Source organism: Rattus rattus, chromosome 7 (genome assembly GCF_011064425.1).
Source record: "Rattus rattus isolate New Zealand chromosome 7, Rrattus_CSIRO_v1, whole genome shotgun sequence".
Taxonomy (NCBI): domain Eukaryota; kingdom Metazoa; phylum Chordata; class Mammalia; order Rodentia; family Muridae; genus Rattus; species Rattus rattus.
The window spans coordinates 15,842,423-15,859,549 of NC_046160.1; positions in this window are offsets into that span (position 1 = coordinate 15,842,423).

Consider the following 17,127-nt stretch of genomic DNA (forward strand, 5'->3'; position numbering starts at 1 on the left):
TCACAGAGTCACCTACGAGTACCTAAAAGCACACATATTTATATTACAGTTTATAACAGTAGCAAATAAAGTTATGAAGTAGCATTGAAAATCTTATGGCTTGGTGCCACCATCACATGAGGTACCATATTAAAGGGTCACAGCATTAGACAAGTTGAGGACCACTGATTTAGAATTGGCCTAAATTTGTATAAGTGACCATTTTAAAAAATTTACAATTTGAAAATAGATTGTTCCCATATAATATATTTTCATGATAGGTTTCCATCCCCTAACTCCTCCTCCCAGATTTTCCCCATCTTTCCTTCTATGTGGAGCCATATTCCTGTCTCTTCTTTGAAAATAAAGAGGCATCTAAAATATTAATAGACACAAATAAAATAAATAAGAACAAACAGATCAGAATAGAACAAAAATAGACAAAAAAGAGCCAAAAAAAGAAAGAAACACATAAAACTCATAAATGTAGAGGTATATCTGTTTGTACAACAGGGATCCTGTAAACACAGAACACTGAATGGCAGGCCTTCTTCAATGGAATGGTTCCTGCTGGACAAGCTGTCAGATAATGGTTGTCTCTGGGAGAGGGCACAGAGCAGATGACTGGTGGTGATTGTTCTAGATCAGGCTCCTTTGGATCAGATATTGGCCTTTGACTTGGGGATCTCCATAAAACTGCTGAAGACCTCCTTACACCGAGTTTCTCATCCATGAACTGGACATAAAAATGCTCTGTATCTCTTAGGATTATGTTTTTGAGGACTACTCAAAGTGGTTAAGCATCGAAACTCAATTACATAGTGAGTTCAATAAACACTGTAAGCCTATGGTATTCACCATTGGTAACGAACACACGTTAGAAATAAGGGCTTCCCAGAGTTTCTTGTAATAAGCTCCTATTAGTCTGTTTCAATAAAAAACATGATGTTTGAAGATGATCATTTTATTATTGATCTGACTAGAGAATAAAATAAGAATTTGACTTCTAAATAAAAATGATAAGGAAGATTATGTGAGGAAAGAGAGAGCTTATCCTCTTCACTGATAAACATTAAACACCAGGAGATAGACTGTAGATGGATTGTAGGGAACGATGATATCAATAAAGCAAATACTTGACTTCTATTTATGTAAGAACATGATTATTAAATGCCAGGCTACTAGCCTCTACATCTAGTTCTTTTGTTTGTGTTTAAATGTCAAGTATTTCCCCAATGGCTTCTTCGAATATATTCAGAGATTACATTAACCAGTGTAAGATATTTCAATTCAGATTGTTGTAAGTCTTATCAATGTGTACTAACATTATTATATGAGATGTTTCTATACTTATGGTATCATAAACATCAGTGTGTTTGTGTGTGTATGTATGTGTGTGTGTATATGTGTGTGTATGTGGGTATATGTGTGTGTATGTGTATTTGTGTATGTGTATATGTGTGTGTAGTGTGTGTATGTGTGTGCTGTATGTGTGTGCTTATGTGTCTTTGTGTATGTGTGTTTATGTGTGTGTATGTGTGTGTGTGTATGTGTGTGTGTGTGTGTAGGTGTATGTGCACATGCTTTCTTTGCCCACAGTTCATGGTAGGAGTTGATACATAGTGAATCTATAGTTAGAATAATTTATTCTCTTAAAAACATCACAAAGTAACAGACCCTTAATAATACATGTTTCTATGTCATCTACATGAAATTATCTTCTTTAACATATAGTAGCTTGGAAGAGTTTGTGCAACAAGAATCAAGTTTCACCCTCTATGTTTTATCCTTTACTTCCATAAAGCAGCATAAAATTCCATGTTGCATAGACACTGATTGTAATATAAATTTTCCTCTGTCACTCCAATCAACAATAGAAAACAAAATAACAGCATCAAGACTAGTCTTTCTAAAAGAGTTCATTTTATTAATTCATTTTTCTGGAAAGGATCCATCAGAAAAGATTAGAAATTAATGTAATATTAGCATGTTTTAAAGTTACAGAGTAAGATTACTTAGTATTATTTTTAAAACCAACAATGGAAGCAGAAACATTCAAAATGGAAGATTGGTAAATCTGGCTGCTAATGCACATGAACATGAGAAGCCAAACCTACTCCATCTGGGGACCAGCCTTCATCTAAGAGAGACTTGACCTATAACTGAACCTAAGCTATACCCAAAGTAACAGGAAGGACCTCATGGAGTATCCCTGTCTCATGGGCAAGAGTTAATCCCCAGCTACGTCCTAGCAATAGTCAATCAAAGATTAGTCTGATTGTTTCAGACGCACTCTCAGACAGTTTGTGATTGTTTATGGTTTTGCTTCAGACAACCCACCTGTTGGCTTACAATAGGCATACAATTCGATGCTTGCCAGGCTGAAACAGCCTTGCTTGCTTACTGTTTCTTTTTCTTTTTTTTAAATTTTTTTTATCCTTATTAACTCGAGTATTTCTTATTTACATTTGGATTGTTATTCCCCTTCCCGGTTTCCGGGCCAACATCCCCCTAACCCCTCTCCCTTCCCTTCTATATGGGTGTTTCCCTCCCCATCCTCCCCCCATTACCGCCCTCCCCCAACAATCACATTCACTGGGGCAGGACCAAGGGCTTCCCCTTCCACTGGTGCTCTTACTAGGATATTCATTGCTACCTATGAGGTTGGAGCCCAGGGTCAGTCCATGTATAGTCTTTGGGTAGTGGCTTAGTCCCTGGAAGCTCTTGTTGGTTGGCATTGTTGTTCATATGGTGTCTCAACCCCCTTCAAGCTCTTTCAGTCCTTTCTAAGATTCCTTCGACAGGGGTCCCGTTCTCAGTTCCGTGGTTTAATGATGGCATTCGCCTATGTATTTGCTGTATTCTGGCTTGTCTCTCAGGAGAGATCTACATCCAGTTCCTGTCAGCCTGCATTTCTTTGCTTCATCCATCTTATCTAGTTTGGTGGCTGTATATGTATGGGCCACATGTGGGGCAGGCTCTGAATGGGTGTTCCTTCAGCCTCTGTTCTAAACTTTGCCTCCTTATTCCATCCCACGGGTATTCTTGTTCCCCTTTTAAAGGAGGAGTGAAGCATTTGCATTTTGGTCATCCTTCTTGAGTTTCATGTGTTCTGTGCATCTAGGGTAATTCAAGCATTTGGGCTAGTAGCCACTTATCAATGAGTGTATACCATGTGTGTTTTTCTGTGATTGGTTTACCTCACTCAGGATGATCTTTTCCAGTTCCATCCATTTGCCTTTGAATTTCATAAAGGCATTGTTTTTGATATTGGAGTAGTATTCCATTGTGTAGATGTACCACATTTTCTGTATCCATTCCTCTGTTGAAGGGCATCTGGGTTCTTTCCAGCTTCTGGCTATTATAAATAAGGCTGCTATGAAACATAGTGGAGCATGTGTCTTTTTTTATATGTTGGGGCATCTTTTGGGTATATGCCCAAGAGACATATAGCTGGATCATCAGGCAGTTCAATGTCCAACTTTCTGAGGAACCTCCAGACTGATTTCCAGAATGGTTGTACCAGTCTGCAATCCCACCAACAATGGAGGAGTGTTCCTCTTTCTCCACATCCTCGCCAGCATCTGCTGTCACCGGAGTTTTTGATCTTAGCCATTCTGACTGGTGTGAGGTGGAATCTTGGGTTGTTTTGATTTGCATTTCCCTTATGACTAAAGATGTCGAACATTTCTTTAGGTGTTTCTCGGCCATTCGGCATTCCTCGGCTGTGAATTCTTTGTTTAGCTCTGAACCTCATTTTTTAATAGGGTTATTTGTCTCTCTGCGGTCTAACTTCTTGAGTTCTTTGTATATTTTGGATATAAGGCCTCTATCTGTTGTAGGATTGGTAAAGATCTTTTCCCAATCTGTTGGTTGCCGTTTTGTCCTAACAACAGTTTCCTTTGCCTTACAGAAGCTTTGCAGTTTTATGAGATCCCATTTGTTGATTCTTGATCTTAGTTGCTCACTCTTATAAAACCTTATCCTGCAGAATGCAGTGAGTTTTCGGTGTATTCCCTCCTGTTCTGCAGTATCAGAGATGGGAGAATGGCCCAATCTCAAGCTTGTAAATGAAGACCCTAGTTCAACTGCCTCAGAGTCAGTACTTTGGTGGTCTTTTGAGGCTTTTGAACAGGCACAAGAAACACATATTCAAGTGTATGAGTCACACTTGGCTAGAATGTTTATTTGCATGGAGTACTACTCATATCAAATCATTTCTTAAATGTTCAGTCATTAAAATCAATTATACAATACACTTTTAATTACTGTCCTCACATACCCCCACAAACACACAAATAGATTTTTATATTGATAGAAACCTAGAATTACAAATACACATAAAACCACACTTTTTCACTCTGTCCTTACCAAATAGATTTTATATTGATAGAAATATAAATTAGAATAAAATGACTGAAAGTAGATTATCCTTTGGCTATATGGTAATTGATGGCTTTTAACTTTCACCTGTCCTTACCTCTAAATTTCATTTGACTATATCAGATATGTATTACTTCATGATATAAAAAAGGTATTGTTAAAAATATCATTGAGGCCTTTGACTCTATCCATACATTCTTATATGCAAAGGACAAAGCAATTTTATATCATAGAGTGATGCAATTTAGGAGGAAACTATAGTAGTCCATTTGTTCATTGTGAATGTATAATTTTACTATGGATGAACAAAGCATACTGAATAACCAAAGCCTAGGATTTAATAAGGTTAAGAAATCTGTCCCTGTGGTTGGATGCTTAGGATATTTGCTTAAATTTGAGCTTAGCAGAGCTTTTGAAAAGGAGAGTCTCATGGGTAAAGTCCTCAGTTTTGGGAGAAAGTATCGTAGCCAAACATACCTGTGTATTTAGCAAAGAGACAGAAACTACAGGGAACTCATTTGGGCATGCTCTCAGGTGTCAGGTGCAGTACAGTTCCGAAGCTTAATGATGATGTTGGCTTCATCCTCAGGGCTTAAGGAATCCATTAAAGGACTTTAAAAGCATAACTTAATCAAATTTGCTGTTACAATTGATCACATTGACTGCTGACCAGGGAACAAATCAAAAACAAAGAAAAGGATTCAAATCTGGGAAATGTTTGAGGAGATTATTTTAGTAATTCTGCCAAGAAAACTAAGAAGTCAGAAAATTGGTGAGAAAAAGTGAAAATAGGAGAGTTGCAGAAATTACACTGCAAAGGCTTGGAGGGGGGTTGGCATGAAGGGTAAGAAAGACAGGATACTGCTTTGAGGATAGAAAATCTAGCACAACCCATACAATAAGATCTCAGTACAAACAGAAGAAAAATGTTATTAAGCTAATGTATTAAGCAATCAAGTTTCATGAAATTTCTAGAACTACCACACAAGCAAATCCCAAACTACAATCCAGAACAAATGAGAATAATCTACAAAGTTGGACGGATGATGCCAAATCTAAACACTATTTGAATGTTGCAATGAGGAATGAGTTTACATATAATTAGGACCCTCAAGACATCCTTTGGGTTCCATGGCTATTCAAAAGGCCTAATTGGATTGACTGAGCCATTTGCTGTGACCGTATTGCCTTTCAACTGGGGGAGGGGTGTCTTATGTCCTTTTCTTTGGGGATAAATGCTAACTCTGACCATTCTCTCTAGTATACTTCCTTTAAGCAAGTACCCATTTCAAGGTGAACTTCTTGGTGAATCTAATAGTGTTGCCGCAGCAAGGTCTCCTTTTTCAAGCTTTTTCAACTGAGACACAGACAGAATATTTTTTTTCTCATGAATGTTTCTGTCTGCAATTTTGGTGCCTATGTCCCGACATCTAAAAGCACTGGATTTAGTTGTTGTGTTTTTTGAAGTTAGTAGTGGCCCCACTGCAATTGGTATTGAGGATAAACACACTTTTCAACAGTTAATTCCTATATAATTATGGCATTTGGCTGTTGAATCTTATAATTGGTCTTTAGGCAGTTTTAATAATACTGTAATCTTATTGGTGAAGTCCAGCAATGTATTAAACAGGGATGGCTCCATCAAGGTCTTTAGACATGCCTTCAGTTGTAGTAGTAATGACGTAAGTCATCCCATCTAGTTCTGCTGCAATCTGGAAGTTAAAAAATACTTTATAAATCTCTCTTTGAATTTAAAATGGTCTTAAGACAAAACCTATTAATTATGAATTAACAGTGTGGGAACACTATTTATAGAGGCATTACAGAGTCTGTTTCCAGACCTGTATGCTTTCTTTTTTTAATTATTTATTTATTCACTTTCCATCCCAATATCAGCCATCCCAGTGCTTTCTCTTGCATCTCTCTATCTCCCTCCTCTTCTACTTAGGGAAGGGGAAGCTCCTTCTGGTATCTCACCCCACCCCCGGCACATCAGTCACTATAGGCTCATCCCTCACTGAAGCACTAGGTATATCCTTTCACACTTAGGCCAGATATTGCTGCCTAGTTAGGGAAGCTGGACCCACAAGTAAGCAGCAAATTCCAGTTATTGGGAGACCTACATAAAGTCAAAACCACACATGTGCTACAGTGTGCAGGGCCCCTAGGTCCAGTCCATGCTACTCTTAGGTTAGTGGTTCAGTCCCTGGGAGCTACCCAAGGATCCATGTTATTTGATTATATTAGGTTTCTTATGGAGTTAATATTCTCTCCAGGTTCATCAATTCCTTCCTTGACTCTTTCCCACTACTTCCAAGCTCCATCTAATGTCTGGATACTTGTCTCTGCACCTGTTGTTATCCGCTGGTGGTGGAGCCATATAGAAGACAGTGGTGTGATCCTGTCTGCAAGCATAACTGTGTATTATTAATAATGATATAATGATTAATAATAATGTGTATTAATAATAATAATAATAATGTTGCTTTAGCTAAGGACCTCCTGCTGCATGTATAGTGTGTTAGAAAAACTTGAAGAGTAACTTGAAGGACAAAATAGAAAATATTCTTAGCTTCAAAAGGAAGCAATAACTCTATCCCACAGTGATGTGACTGCAGGAAGATTTGAGTTAAGGAAAACAATACTACATAGACACTATGTAAATTGGTATTGGAGTCTTTGTGATACAAATGATTTAGAAAGAAAAAAAAAAGCAGAAGGTACTAAAATGGCCAGGTTGAATCATATGAACAGTTACTTTTAAATTAAACATTCAGAATAAAATATAGAAGCAAGTGTATAGGACATGTGTTATTGTCTATACTTAAGGTCTCCTTGCTCCTTAGTGATGTGGGGAGACAGCGGTAGGTTCTATTGTACTCATTCTGTGGAATGCCTTTCTTATTGACATGGCAGACATACAGAGTTTATAGTGAAGACTTCCACTAAATCTACACAATTCTGCTTTCAGTATTGTCTCTACTCACTGGGAAGATCAAGAGTTCTTACATGATTAATTTGTGCTTATTTGATTGGGGGTGGATAACTGTTGTAGGCTATGTCTCAGAAGAAAACCCATTTAGAAAATCAAATGATAGAAATACAACACAATTTTGAGTTTTCCATGAAAGAACAGTTATTTTGCAGTGCATGTGGAAGTTTGTATTGTTAGTCTGAAGTAGTTTAATTACTGACCTATTCCTATTCAGGTTACATTCTTCCTACAACATGACACAAAAAATGAAAAGAAAAATAAAACAATCAGTTATTTGTGATGTCTAATAAAGGCAGATGATAAACTGACAAAGTGATAGTTCCTTAAATAGATAAATAATCAGATGATAGATAAATAGATGATAGACATGGTAAAATATATGGATAGATGGGATTACATAAAAGAGTACACAGATACACACACACACATACTCACACAGAGAGGAACGGAGGGAGGGAGGGAGAGAGAGAGAGGGAGGGAGAGAGAGAGAGAGAGAGAGAGAGAGAGAGGCAGAGACAGAGGCAGAGACAGAGACAGAGACAGAGAGACACAGGGAGACAGAGAGAGACAGAGATAGAGACAGAGAGAGAGGGAGTGTTAGAACAACAAAACTAAACCAAACATGAAAAAAAAATACCCAGAACATCATTCTTGCAAGCATGTGTTTGAAATACACAGCCAGGGGTGTAACAACATGTTTCAATGGAAACAAAAAGTAGAGAATTCCATAGGAAAAGCTGTTTTCCTTCCCACAACAATTGAAATAGCCTGACCAAGATTAATTTTTACTGTGAGACATAAGGCTAGACAGAAACTCATGCTGTGCATGAATTCATTTTCAGATCTACAGCATGAATCTGAAACAATTTAAATTTAAGTTCAGATCAAAATTATTTTTAGCATAGCTTAAATGATTTCAATTTCTTATTTGGTCATCTACACTTATTTTAGTGTTTCTTCTTTATTTTTCATTTTATTTGTTATGTCGTTGGCTATATATTTGTAAAATATGTTATCAGTTTAAGGAAGAGATAAAGATATTGATTGTTAAACTACTTAATACTATGCCTAAGGGATCACAGATAGTATCCTGCATGCCAAAGATGAGTATATAAGGTGGCTGTCAGTGTCACCTGCTGAGTTCATCTTCCTGTTATCTGCATGAAGAAAGTTTGATATCATTACAATATAAATTATAAGAGTGAGAAAGCTTTTTTCATAGATCTCTTAAGAAATCTAGAAACAGAATAGTGTCTGTAGAAATTGTGAAAGAAAGACAATTCACATATTCTGGACTTTATGGAGGAGTTATATACAGCCTTTAAAATGGCATTTGATACACACACACACACACACACACACACACATGTATACATGTGATGTGGTATTATCAATTGTGGTCTATATTTCATTTTTCTTCTACACAAAGGAAAATTGAAGATCAACAAATATAAGATGTTTTGCAACTAAGAATATATTTATCCACTCATTTATTTAATCAACATTTCTTGAATATCTGTTATCACAAACAGTTCATACCATGGAAACCATCATACAAACTAGGGGAACTCATAGCATTAAAACAGTTTCCTTTCAAAGAAATGGTGCATAAGGAGTAAATGGAACTCTAGCATTAAGAAATAAAAAAAAAAGCACAGATTCCAGTCATCCAGTCCCCAGTCCAACCACAAAATTAATTCCATTTCTTACTCCCAGGGTGATCCACGCATCCAACCTAGAGCCCTCTTTGATACTTAGGGTCCCTGAATTTATAGTTTGTAGTATGGTTATCATTTACTTAACAGCTTATATCCATTTATAAATGAGTACACATTATATATATTTTTTCATGGATTGGTTTGCTAAGGATGGATTTACTGTTTTCTGAAGGGAAATGGAGGAGCAGTGGTGGTAGGCAAAAATGTAGATGAGGAGCCTGGAATGAAATGGGGAGTAGAGACTGCAGTTGAGATATAGGATGTATTATATGAGAAAGAATAAAGAAAACAAATATTTTTTTTTAAATTCTAAAATATAAGAAATAAAAAACAGAAAGTCTCATAAAGAAGAATTCTTTTTAATTGCTGTGATTATTCTTACCTATAGTCTGAGAACTTGGAATATAGTACCTACTAGTGGATTAGGAGTTGAAGAAATTCTTTGGCTGCATAGTGAATTTGAAGTCAACATGTTGAGGATAAATGAGTCACATTCAAATAACAAAAACTTAAACAAACAAAAGACCAATTGCTTCCATGAACAAATTTCAAATGTTTTAATAATAAGCAACCATTGTGAGCATCAAATTCATCTTATACTGGAAGAAGGGAAAATGTTAGATGAACTAGTGAAATCAACACATCAAAGAGGTGAATGAAACAGAGTGAAGGTCAAAAGAGTTGGAGATTTAGCTAAGTGCCAGAGATGAATACTGCTTCTAGCCTATGAATTGGTTCTTAGCACTAAGAATAAAATAGATCTAGGAAGTAATATTCCTTGCTGTGAGGTATAAAGATACACAAGTACAAAGTAAGACACATACCAAAATATTCAAAACTATTCTACAATATCAAAATGGGGTGACTCTAGAGTTGTGGTTCTCAACCTGTGGGTCACGACACACTCAGGAGTCATGTATTAGATGTCATATATATCAGAAATTTACTTTACAATTAATAACATTAGTAAAATTATAAGTATGTAGTAGCAATGAAATAATTTTATGACCCAAATCCTGTGGGGGAGAGCACTGAACTCCCAGAAGTGCAGACAATCCTGAGACTGCAAGACAGACTGCCACTTCTGCCCATTTCTGCCCACATCCCTGGGCCAAGAGGAAACTGCATAGTGCCTCTGGATACAGGAACATAGGAACAGTCAGCAGCAGGACTCTGCTGGTTGCTGCATGCACCCAGATCTGAAGTGAACTGGTCACAGAACTCCCTGAACTCAAATCCCATGGGAAAGTGAGCTGGACCCTGAGAACTGAGAGGAGACAACTACTTTTGCCCACGTTGCTGACACAAGAGGAAATAGCCTAGTGACATCTGTGCCCCCTGGGAACAAGAACCTAGGAGCAGACAAGGGCAGGACCATTCGGGGTTCTCCCTGCCCCAACAGCTGAAAGCCAGTTGTCAGGAACACCTACTCACCTAAGAGCAGAGCTCTCTGTTCCTAGATCTGGTGGGAAAAACAAACAACAACAACAAAAAAAAAACCCCCAAAAAACAAAAAAACAAAACAAAACAGGACTACAGGAGTGCTGACACCCAGGCCTACAGGAGACTCAAGCCACTGTCAGAAACAGAAAGACAAGCTAACACCAAAGACAACCTGATTGCAAGAGGCAGGCACAGGAAACTAAGCAACAGAAACCAAGACTACTTGGAATCATCAGAGCCCAGTTCTCCCACCAAAGCAAACACTGGATATCCAAACACACTAGAAAAGCAAGATTTAGATTTAAAATCACATTTAATGATGATGATAATGATGATGATGATGATGATGATGATGGAGGACTTTAAGAAGGATATAAATAACCCCCTCAAAGAAATACAGTACAACACAAATAAACAAATACAGGCCCTTAAAGAGGAAACACAAAAATCCCTTAAAGGATTATAGGAAAATGCAACAAAACAGGTGAAGCAATTGAACAAAACCATCCAAGATTTAAAATGGAAATAGTAGCAAGAAAGAAAGCACAAAGAGATACAAGCCTGGGATAGAAAACAAAAGAAAAATATCAGGAGTCATAGATGTAAGCACCACCAACAGAATACAAGAGATAGAAAGGAGAATCTCGGGGGCTGAAGATACCATAGAAAACACCGACAAAACCATCAAAGATAATGTAAAACACAAAAAAACTCCTAGCCTAAAACATCCAAGAAATCCAGGACACTATGAGAAGATCAAGCCCAAGGATAATACACATAGAAGAGAGTAAAGACTCCAAACTTAAAGGGCCACTAAATACCTTCAACAAAATTATAGAAGAAAACTTCCCAACCTAAAGAAAGAGATGCCCATAAACATAAAAGAAGCATACAGAACTCCAAATAGATTGGAACAGAAAAGAAATGACTCCTATCACATAATAGTCAATATACCATATGCAAAAAAAAAAAACAGAGAAAGAATATTAAGAGCAGTAAGGGAAAAAAGGTCAAGTAATGTATAAAGGCAGACCTATTAGAATTACACCAGACTTCCCACCAGAGACTGTGAAAGCAAGAAGATCCTGGGCAGATGTCATGTAGGCCCTAAGAGAACACAAATGCAAGCCCAGGCTACTATGTCCAGCAAAACTCTCAATTAACATAGATGGAGAAACCAGGATATTCACAAAACCAAATTTACACATTATCTTCCACAAGTTCAGCCCTACAAAGGATAAGAGATGGAAAACCACAATGCAAGGAGCGAAACTACAGCCTAGAAAAAGCAAGAAAATAATCTTGCAATGACACTGAAAGAAGAGAGACACACAAACATAATTCCACATCTAGCAACAAATATAACAGGAAGCAATAGTCACTATACCTTAATATCTCTTGATATCAATGGACTTAAATCCCCATTACAAAAGGCATAGACTAACACTTGATACTTAAAGGGGACCCAATATTTTACTGCATACAGGAAACACTTCAGAGACAAAGACAGATACTACCTGAGAGTAAAATAATGTAAAACAATTTTTCAAGCAAATGGTCTGAAGAAACAATCTGGAGCAGCCATTCTAATATCGAATAAAATCAACTTTCAACCAAAAGTCATCCAAAAAAAATAAGGAAGGATACTTCATATTCATCAAAGGAAAAATCCACAAAGATGAACTCTCAATCCTAAATATCTATGCTCCAAATCCATGGGCCCCTACGTTTATAAAGGAAAACTTACTAAAGCTCAAATCACACATTGCACTTCACACATGAATAGTAGGAGATTTCAATACCCCATTTCATCAATGGACAGATCATGGAAACAGAAATTAAACAGAGACGTAGAGACATAGAGAAACTAACAGAAGTAAGGAAACAAATGGACTTAACAGATATTTATAGAACACTTCATCCTAAAACAAAAGAATATAGGTTCTTCTCAGCACCTCATGGTACCTTTTCTAAAACTGACCATATAATTGACCACAAAGCAGGTCTCAACAGATACAGGAAGATAGACACTATCCCATGCATACTATTGGATCACCACGAACTAAGGCTTGTCTTTAATAACAACAATATCCACAGAATGCCCACATATACATGGAAGTTCAACAGTGCTCTGCTCAATGAAAACTTGGTCAAGGAAGAAATAACAAAATAAATTAAAGTCTTTTTAGAATTTAATGAAAATGAAGGCACAACATATCCAAATTAATGTACACAATGAAAGCAGTGTTAGAGGAAAAATCATAGCTCTGCGTGCCTCCAAACAGAAACAGGGATAGCATACATTATCAACTTCACAGAACACCTAAAAGCTCTAGAACAAAAAAAAACCAAATACACCCAAGAGTAGAAGAAGGCAGGAAATAGTCAAACTCAGAGCTGAAATCAACCAATTAGAAATAAAAGGTACTATACAAGAATCAACAAAACAGAAGCTGGCTCTTTGAGAAAACCAACAAGATAGGTATACCCTTAGCCAGACTAACCAGAGGGCACAGAGAGAGTATCCAAATTAAGAAAATCAGAAATGGGGCTGGAGAGATGGCTCAGCGGTTAAGAGCATCCGACTACTCTTCCAGAGGTCCTGAGTTCAATTCCCAGCAACCACATGGTGGCTCACAACCATCTGTAAAGAGATCTGATACCCTCTTCTGGCGTATCTGAAGACAGCTACAATGTACTTATATATAATAAATGAATAAATCTTTTTAAAAAAAGAAAATCAGAAATGAATAGGGAAACATAACAAAAGAATGTGATTAAATTTAAAAAAATATCAGATCCTATTACAAAAGCCTATATTCAACAAAACTGGAAAATCTGGAGGAAATGGACTATTTTATAGACAATTTTGAAGTAGCAAAGATAAATGAGGAACAGAATAAACATCTAAACAACCCCATAACTCCCAAAGAAATAGAAGCAGTTATTAAAAGTCTCCCAACCAAACAGAGCCCAGGACCAGATGAGTTCAGTGCAGAATTCAAGCTCACCTTCATAGAAGACCTCATACCAGTACTATCCAAACTATCACACAAAATAGAAACAATCAGAGTGCTACCAAATTCCTTCGGTGATGCCACAATTACTCTTATACCTGAACCACACAAAGACCCAAAAAAGAAAGAGAACTTCAGACCAATTTACCTTATGAATATTGATGCAAAAAATGCTGAATAAAATCTTGCAAACCGAATCGAAGAACACATCAAAATGATCATCCATCGTGATCAAGTAGGCTTCATCCCAAGGATGCAGGGATGGTTCAATATAAGGAAATCCATCAATGTAATCCACTATATAAAAACAAAACCATATGATCATTTCATTAGATGCTGAGAAAGCATTTGACAAAATTCAATACCCCTTCATGCTAAAAGTCCTGGCAAGATCACGAATTCAAGGCTGATACCTAAACATAGTAAAGGCAATATGCAGCAAACTGATTGCTAGCATTAAACTAAATGGAGAGAAACTTGAAGAAATCCCACTAAAATCAGGGACCAGAAAATGTTGCCCACTCACCCCTACTTCTTCAATATAGTACTCAAAGTCCCAGTCAGAGCAATCAGACAACAAAGTAGGTCAAAGGTATACAAATTGGAAAGGAAGAAGTCAAAATATCACTATTTGCAGATGATATGATAGTATACTTAAGTGACTCCAAAAATTCCACAAGAGAACTACTAAGTCTGATAAACAAATGGGCTGGGTATAAAATTAACTCAAACAAATCCAAAGCCTTCCTCAAGTCAAAGGATATACAGGCTGAGAGAGAAATTAGGATTGACATCTTTCACAACAATCCCAAATAATATAAAATACCTCAATGTGTCTCTAATCAAGCAAGTGAAACATATGTATGACAAGAACTTCAAGTCTCTGAAGAAAGCAATTGAATATCTCGGAAGATGGAAAGACCTCCCATGCTCATGGATTGCAGGATTAATATAGTAAAAATTGCCATTGTGCCAAAAGCAATCTACGGATTCAATGCAATCCCCATCAATATTCCAACTCAGTTCTTTTATAGAGTTAGAAAAAGCAATTTGAAAATTCATTTGGAATAATAAAATACCCAGGACAGCGAAAACTATAGTCAACAATAAAAGAACTTTGGGGGAAATTCCCATCCATGACCTCAAGCAATATTACAGAGCAATGGGGATAAAACCTGTATAGTAATGGTGCAGAGACAGGCAGATAGATCAGTGGAGTAGAATTGAAGACCCAGAAATGAACCCACACACCTATGGTCACCTGATCTTTGACAAAGGGGTTAAAACCATCCAATGTAAAAAAGACAGCATTTGTAACAAATGGTGCTGATTCAACTGGAGGTCACCAAATAGAAGAATGCAAATGATCCATTCTTATCACCCTGTACAAAGCTTAATTCCAAGTGGATTAAGGGGCCTCTACATCAAACCAGATATACTCAACTTAATAGAAGAAAAAGTGAGGGAGAGTCTTGATCACATGGGCACTGGGGAAAATTTTCTGAACAGAACACCAATGGCTCATGCTCTAAGGCCAAGAATTGACAAATGGGACCTCATAAAACTGCAAAAGTTTCTGTAAGGCGAAGGACACTGTCATTAGGGCAAAATGGCAACCAACAGATTGGGAAAAGATCTTTAGCAACCCTACATCTAATAGAGGGCTAATATCCAAAATATACAAAGATCTCAAGAAGATAGACTCCAGATAGCCAAATAACCCCACTAAAAATGGAATACAGAGTTAAAAAAAAATTCTCAGCTGAGGAATCTGAAACAGCTGAGAAATACCTAAAGAAACGCTCAACATCCTTAGTCATCAGGGAAATGCAAATGAAAACAACCCTGAGATTCCACCTCACACTAACCAGAATGGCTAAGATCAAAAACTCAGGTGTCAACAGATGCTGGTGAGGATGCGGAGAAAGAGGAACACTCCTCCAATGTTGGTGGGATTGTAAACTGGTAAAACCACTCTGGAAATCAATCTGGAGGTTCCTCAGAAAATTCACAGCACTATGAGGTCACAGCTATACCTCTCCTCGTCATGTACCCAAAAGATGCTCCAACATACAACAAAGACACATGCTCCACTCTCTTCATCACAGCCTTATTTATAGGATATTCATAATAGCCAGAAGCTAGAAAGAGTCCAAATGCCCCTCAACAGAGGAATGAATACAGAAAATGTGGTACATCTACACAATGGATTACTACTCATCTATCAAAAACAATGATTTCATGATATTGATAGGCAAATGGATTGAACTGAGTGAGGTAACCCAGTGACAGAAAAACATACATGGTATACACCCAGTGATAAGTGGATATTAGCCAAAAGCTCTAATTACCCAAGATACAATCCACAGACCACATGAAGCTCAGGAAGAAGGATGACAAAAGTGTGGATGCTTTACTCCTTCTTAAAAGTGGGAACAAAAATATCCATAGGAGGGGACATGGAGACAATGTTTGGAGCAGAGACTGAAGGTACAGCTATTCAGAGCCTTCCCCACATGTGCTCCATGTATATACAGCCACCAAAACTAGATAAGATTGATGAAGCTAATAAGTGTATAGTGATACGAACTGGATACAGATGTCTCCTGAGAGACATAGCCAGAGTATCTCAAATAAAAATGAGAATGATAGCAGCAAACCATTGAACTGAAAATGGGACCCCAGTTAGAGAAATTAGAGATAGGATTAGAAGACCTGAAGGGGCTTGCAACCCCATCAAAACAACAATGACAACCAAGCATTGCTTTCAGGGACTAAACCACTAACCAAAGTCTATACATGGCTTGACCCATTGCTCCAGCTGCATATGTAGGAGAGAATGGCCTTGTTAGGCACCAAAGGAAGGAGAAGCCCTTGGTCCTACTAAGGTTGGACCTCCAGTTTGGGGGAATGTCTTGGGGGGCGGGAAGTGGGGGTGGATGGGGGTACAACCCTTTACAGAAGAAGGGGAGGGGAATGGGATAGGGTGCTTATGTCCAGGAAACCGGGAAAGGGAATAACATTTGAAATGTAAATAAAAAAATCCAATAAAAGAAAAAAAAAATAAACCAGAGAGCAGATATGATAGAATGCCCAGGTGACTGAATTCACCAACCCACATTCTTATGTAAGCTGTTTCTTTAGGTAGTTGAGTTTTGGCTCAAGATTCTGTTGGTTCCCTTACAAGGTGTACAGAAATATTAAATTATTCTGTAAATTTTTCTAAAAAAATAATTTCATGTTTGGTGCCCCAACAATACAAGTGTATTAAAGAGTATCAGCATGAGCATGAGGAAGGTTGAGAACTATTGACATAAAGCTTCCATTGAAAAGCAGAATGCTTATTATATGGGAAAAATTAATATTGTAATTTTTTAATTAATGAGAATACTTTTGGTGTTTTCTCCTTCCAAATCTAAGTGATACCATTAGTTCTGATTTTCAGATGAAAATAAAATAAGCTTCTTGTCTCACAAACCTTATTCTGGACGTATGCTTGATTTCATACCTGAATGTCTACATGGATAGGTTTTGAGCACGTCCTTCTCTTTGAATTATTCTTAGTAAACATTGGCAGTTGAAATCGCCATGA